At 41.3% G+C, this 5,999-nt stretch overlaps 1 pseudogene; it reads left to right on the top strand.

Moving 5' to 3' along the window:
- Positions 1 to 2,655: 2,655 nt before the first annotated feature.
- LOC124516667 (uncharacterized) lies at positions 2,656 to 2,810 on the top strand (annotated as a pseudogene).
- Positions 2,811 to 5,999: the final 3,189 nt, after the last annotated feature.

Below are 5,999 nucleotides of genomic sequence, written 5' to 3'. Positions count from 1 at the left end.
CTTAGTCTCTTCATCTGAATGTGAGAGGGATGATAATAGAATCAATCTCCCAGAATGTAGCATAGTTTTCAAGTTATGGACACACTAAGAATTGTGCTTGACGGAGAAGCTCTAGAGGAGCATTTGCTGGTGCTTGTACACACTGTCGTGTGTGAGAAGCAAGCAGTTTTCGTCCCACGCGGCACTCGGTACTCATACTCTGCCTCTCGCAGTGCCTGGACCTTTTTCATAAAAGCCCCCCACGATTTGCTGGAGAACTTTCACTGTTGAAGGACCTATTCCCCATCCTGGATGGGATGTGTCTAGAATTGTTCTTGATAGCATCAAAGCATTTGTTCACAGAGGACTTTCTTGTTTTTACAATAAAAGCATTGGCAGGACCCAGGGGAAACAGTTCCTTTCTTTATGGGAGACTCTCAGATTCAAAGCAACTGAAGTAGAAACTTGACTTCATTAGAATTCTTTTGACCACCTGAGCTTATTTTTCCATGTCCTTAAAAACAAGGCAAAATAAGCCACAGAGGAGACAGACTGGCAGAAGTTGAAACATAAAGAGTATTATTTTAACCTTAAACTGGCAACTAAAAGACCCCCAACCAGGCTGTCCCAAGTAGAACTGGCATTCACACCTGGAGGTTTGGGACTTGGCTGCAGCTAATTCCAAAAGCATGGGCTGAGGTTTGGGAGCCTCGTCTACCCTCGCTAACCAGTGCCAAGCAGGTCCAGTGCCCATCGGCTCACTGACAGGCATCACCAGCTACCCAAGGAAGAATGATTTTCACAGTCCAAGGAAGCCCAAGATGAAAAGGGTAACTATTTTCTGGTACACTAACATATAAAGAGTCCCTTCCAGTCAGAGCTCCACACACTGTTAGTCTTTTCCTTTCACCTTCCTGAAGCCAGGGCTGTCCGTTCCTCTTCTCCCTCTAACCCCCAAGGTACAAACCCTGAGTCCTGAACACCATGGTTGTTCAACAAATATTTGCTGTAGATATAAATGGCCAATAATCCAAAGGCCGCCTCGGGTGTGATAACTGCTGGCTGGGTATCTCTAAATGAGATCTTCCCTACTGCAGCCCGTTCCAAAATAGGATGAGAAACAGCATCCAGGGGCACACTAGGGGACCACAGCCAGGAGAATCTTGGCCCTGGCTTCAGCACTCGGCATCACTGGGACCTCATCTTGGAAGCCTGACAGAGAATTTGTACCAAGAGTGGAGCCGAGCCATTGTCTGATGAGGCCCTCAAGGATGCAGGGGAAGGAGTGCCAGGTTGGCTCAGCTGTTTGGATCCCTTCAAACCATCCCCTCCTTGATTTGTCAGGTTAATCACAGCTGCCTAAATCCCACTAAAATTGGGAAATTAAAGCACTGTAGCACTGCTCCATTATCCCATTAGGGATACATCCTATTCCTATTTCCATTCCAGCGGGCAGATAAAAGGGCTCATTCATCACCCTTAAAAAGTGCTAATTAAGGCCTGGACACCCACCTCAATTCTTCTCTTTACCTTGAGAACAATTGTGAAACTGCAGTTCTCAGCTATCACCATGATAGAATTCCCTCAAACTTTGGAGGGTTCAGTGGTTTGCCTCCTTCTAAAATGAGGACAGAGGTCTTCTTGATTCTCCTTTCTGGACACTTTATATTCATTTAAGCATATGTTTTTCAGGATGCCTGCACTTCATGGTGGTTTCAGCAAAATTGTTTTGTGCCTAGGTGGACATGTGACATTCATTTCAGCTCAGAGCTTAAACTTGTTCTATGTTTGGTTCATTCCTATCTGAACAGCTTGCCACTGACACCAAAAATGCTAGATACTTACTGTCTTAGCATTATGTATAACCAGGTTCAAGCTAGTAACCAACCAACAGATCCACCCACACTGGACTGGACTCAGGATCTAGGGACTCAACAGGAAAGGAGAGTGTGTTCTTTCTCTCTAGCCCCGCCCCCCACTCTCTCATGCATACATACACGCACACGCACACACAGATACACACATGTGCAGTGGTAGCAGGAAGCAGTGGCTCTATGGTTGAGGCCTTAACAACAGTGGTGTCGGCACTGGCTGTGGCTGTAACAAAAGCAATTTCCTGGTGCAGAAGTGGTACAGATGTTTGCATCTATGTCTTGGTGGCAGCTGATCAGACCAGTTTGGGTGCGTGATTTGGGATGCTGATTCTGGCAGACTTGCCTGTCTTGGCACTGCAGCTTTGCGGAGGATTCTGTAATTTGCCCCATATCCTTCTGATAGACTCTTTTTCTACTTAACCACTCAAGAGTCGGTGTCTATTGTTTGCAACTGAGAGCTCTAATGCAATAAATTTCCTATAAAACTGATGCACTTCTCCAAAAGCTCTTCTAATAATGGTGATCATTTTAGGCCCCTATGGACTGAGTGTAACTCTTTATTCAGGCTACAACTTTCAGATATCCAGCTGGGCACACTGAGATGGCTCGAGTGAAGCCCAGATATGAGTGACAGAACTAAGACACGGATATGGGTTTTCCAACTCCACATCAAGTACTCTTTACACTATTCTGTTTCTCTTGACACAAATAAACAAATCCTTCTTGAGTTGTCAAGCAAGCTTAAGTCAGTGCTATATTTTGTATTTTCTTGAAATTACTTTAAAATTATATTAAAAGTATGAGCTTTGCGCAGTGGCAGTATCGTAGCCAATGAGGTTTATCCGAGGCGCGATTATTGCTAATTAAAAGTATGAGCTATAGATCCTCACCCAATAAAAGTCTTACCTGTTGTTTCTTGTTGTCTCACAGTGTGAATGATTGCTAGAAACACAGTTTTGCAGGCCACTCAAGGCAAAGGTTGTGCTAAATCTACTAAACCTTTTTCCCACTCACAGCTAATTGACTACTTTTCGGTATGTATTTCTGCTGCCACACATGGAGTTGATTCTTATCAAGAATCAGGTGAGTTTGTTCTGAAACCTATTAATGACAATTGCACTTGCTATTGCAATTCCATAATTTAATAAAATATTGGGAGAAAATAGGGGTGCCTGGGTGGCGCAGTCAGTTAAGCGTCTGACTCTTGATCTCGGCTCAGGTCATGATCCCACGGTTTGTTGAGTTCAAGTCCCATATCGGGCTCTGCATTGATGGTGTGGAGCCTGCTTGGGATTCTGTCTCTCCCTCTCTTTGCCCCTCACCTGCTTGTGCTCTCTCGCTCTCTCTCTCTCTCTCTCTCTCTCTCTCTGTCTCTCCCCAAATAAATAAACTTTAAAATTTTTTTGAAAAAATATTGGGAGTAAAATAATGAAATACTAATACAAAATGAATTTATTGTTTTGAAAGGATTTAATAGAGTCAAACTGGTGATGAATTGGGAGATTTACAACCATAAACCTGAAGAAAATCATAGAAATATAGAAAGATTCTGTTCTCTGAATGCTTTCCAATTATATTTAAGTTTTCAATCTAAAGACACAGACACTGCAAATCATGGAAGAGGAAGATGCATTCTAATAGACTCTTTTTCTACTTAACCACTCAAGAGTCAATGTCTATTGTTTGCAACTGAGAGAAAAACAGGTATTCCAATCAATAGAATAGTACTTAAAGAATGCCTAACCCCATACCAAAATATTGAATAATGAATATGTATATGCATGTTTTAAAATACATGTAAATAAATTGTGTTAGTTATCATGCCTCCTTTTTTATGACTCTTCCCTTTAATCTTATTTTGTTGATTAACTGACCAACTCTTGGATCACAACAGTTTGGAGGCCAGCTATTGTAATTCTACCTGTCGTCACTCTCCTGGCAGAGAAACCCACCTGTTCTGGATGAGGCAGTTATGGGATATGCTTGTTTTCTGTAGCCTGTCAGGCTGCTGTTAACCTAGATTTTCTAGACCATTTTTGCTGTAAGCCAGCTTCCATAGGGTGGACTCTTCTTCCTGTTCCTGAGACAGAGAGCTGGGAATTCAGTGCTTGCAGAATAATTCCCAGACACTTACCCATCTTAAAATCACTAATTTATGCTTTGTCCTATGCAGGAAAATGGCCCAGAAACAACACTAGGTGATGTGAAGTTTACATACAAATCAATCCAAATATGCCAGGCTATAATCCAGAATTTGAAAAGTGTGGGAACTTTTGTGATCTTCTATAGATGATGATGAAGACTGGGTAGAAGTAAAGCTCAATTCTACTACTGACCATTTCTCATGCAAGTACATAATCAGAATCTTACTTCAACACAAAAATCCATCTATTATTTTATATGTAAAAGTTATTAATTGAGCAACTACTGTTAAGGATTGAATGTATCTCCCCAAAATTCATATGTTGAAGTCCTAACTCCCAATGTGATGATATTTGGAGGTGGTGCCTTTGGGGGTGATTAGGCTTAGATAACATCCTGGGGAGTAGAGCCCCCAGGATGGTATTAGTGACCTTATAAGAAGAGGAAGAGACAAGAGAGCTCTCTTTCTCTCTTTCTCTCTTCATGAGCGTGCACAAAGGAAAGACCATGTGAGCATACAGCAAAAGGCAGCTGTCTCCAAGCCAGGAAGTGAGCCCTCACCAGACACTGAATTTGTCAGCACCTGGATCTTGGACTTGCCAGCCTCCAAAACTGTAAGAAATCAATTTATGTTGTTTAAACAACCTGCTGTATGCTATTTTGTTACAGCAGCTTGAGCAGACTGAGATAGAGCTGTGTGCCAAAAGCTATTCTTGACACTGGGGATATGCAGATGAATAGAACAAAGTTCTGCTTTCATGGAGGACAGATTCTAATGGAATCATTTATCCTCCCAACAGCCTGTGAGATAATGAAGGGTATGAAAATGTACCGAAATCAACTTTGTATCTCTATCACTTAGCACAATGTCTAGTGCAAAGTGTAAAACGATGGTTAGTGAGTTGTGTTGTTGTTGTTTTCCCCAAAAGCAGACTTCAGTTCAGAAAACTGAATTCTGAAAGATTATATCAGGGCTTCCAAAATGATTTTTAAATATGGCATGTTTGCATACAGGAAACTTAGATCCTGAGAGCCAGCTCCAAAGTAAGTTATGGAAATAGTCAAAGGTCAAAATATAAAACAAGGGAATTTTATCCAATCATAAAAGGATTAAATGTTAAATCTCCACAAACTGTATATAAACATTCTGAATGTATGTGCATGCATCGACATTAATTGTGTCATCTCCTTCCTACAACAACCATTATTGGAACTTAATATTTTAAATGCTCTTTTTCTTTTTCCAGTTCACAGATATTTTTAATATGGAAATTTTAATTCAGCAAACATCTGAATGCCTACTTTCTGCCAACCATTGCCAATGGCTTTGGGGTAGAGCATCATACAATTTTCACACCGATTTCTCCCCTGAAGAAACAGAAACAGAGAGCTGTTCTCTTTTAAATCTGCTCCCACAGACTAGACTTCTCACAGCTGGTGAGACGAAAGATGCCATATAATTCTCAGTACTCATTTCCCTATCACTGCTGAAAGAAAATTATTTTCTTGAAACAGTAGAAGAAAAGTACCTTGCCTCCACGAAATCTGATAGTCTGTCCTGGGGATGTTGTTTTCTACAGCTGGCATCTACGCAATTTGCTTGTGGAACAGAAGCAATGGTGTATGGGGAGCCTGAAGGGGGGAAGGCTCTGGTCTAGCACACCCTTTCTGCCCTCTCTGGGCTCCCAGGCAACTCACCTGGAGGAATAAAGACGAATCTCTTCACATTCCTAAGAGCTTACACAGAAGTACTCATCTATGTTTAAGAGGTAAAGCAGACTGCAGTTTTAACAAGATTATTAGTGCTAATATTCTTATTGTTGGTCAAAAAAAAAAAAAGGCAATAGACCCAGGGACAGGGACAAAGATGGAGGGTGCTGAAGCTTTCAAGAGGTAACATAACACCAAACATCCAACTGACAAAATGTAACCTATAATAGATCATCCAAATCTTCCAAAGATGTAAATAAATACAGTGATCTTCAGAAATGTCTTCTTCAAACA

Source organism: Lynx rufus, unplaced genomic scaffold (genome assembly GCF_022079265.1).
Source record: "Lynx rufus isolate CCGP_SWC_20201006 ecotype Redwood Valley unplaced genomic scaffold, mLynRuf1.p SCAF_2, whole genome shotgun sequence".
Taxonomy (NCBI): domain Eukaryota; kingdom Metazoa; phylum Chordata; class Mammalia; order Carnivora; family Felidae; genus Lynx; species Lynx rufus.
This window is presented reverse-complemented; position numbering and strand designations above follow the sequence as displayed.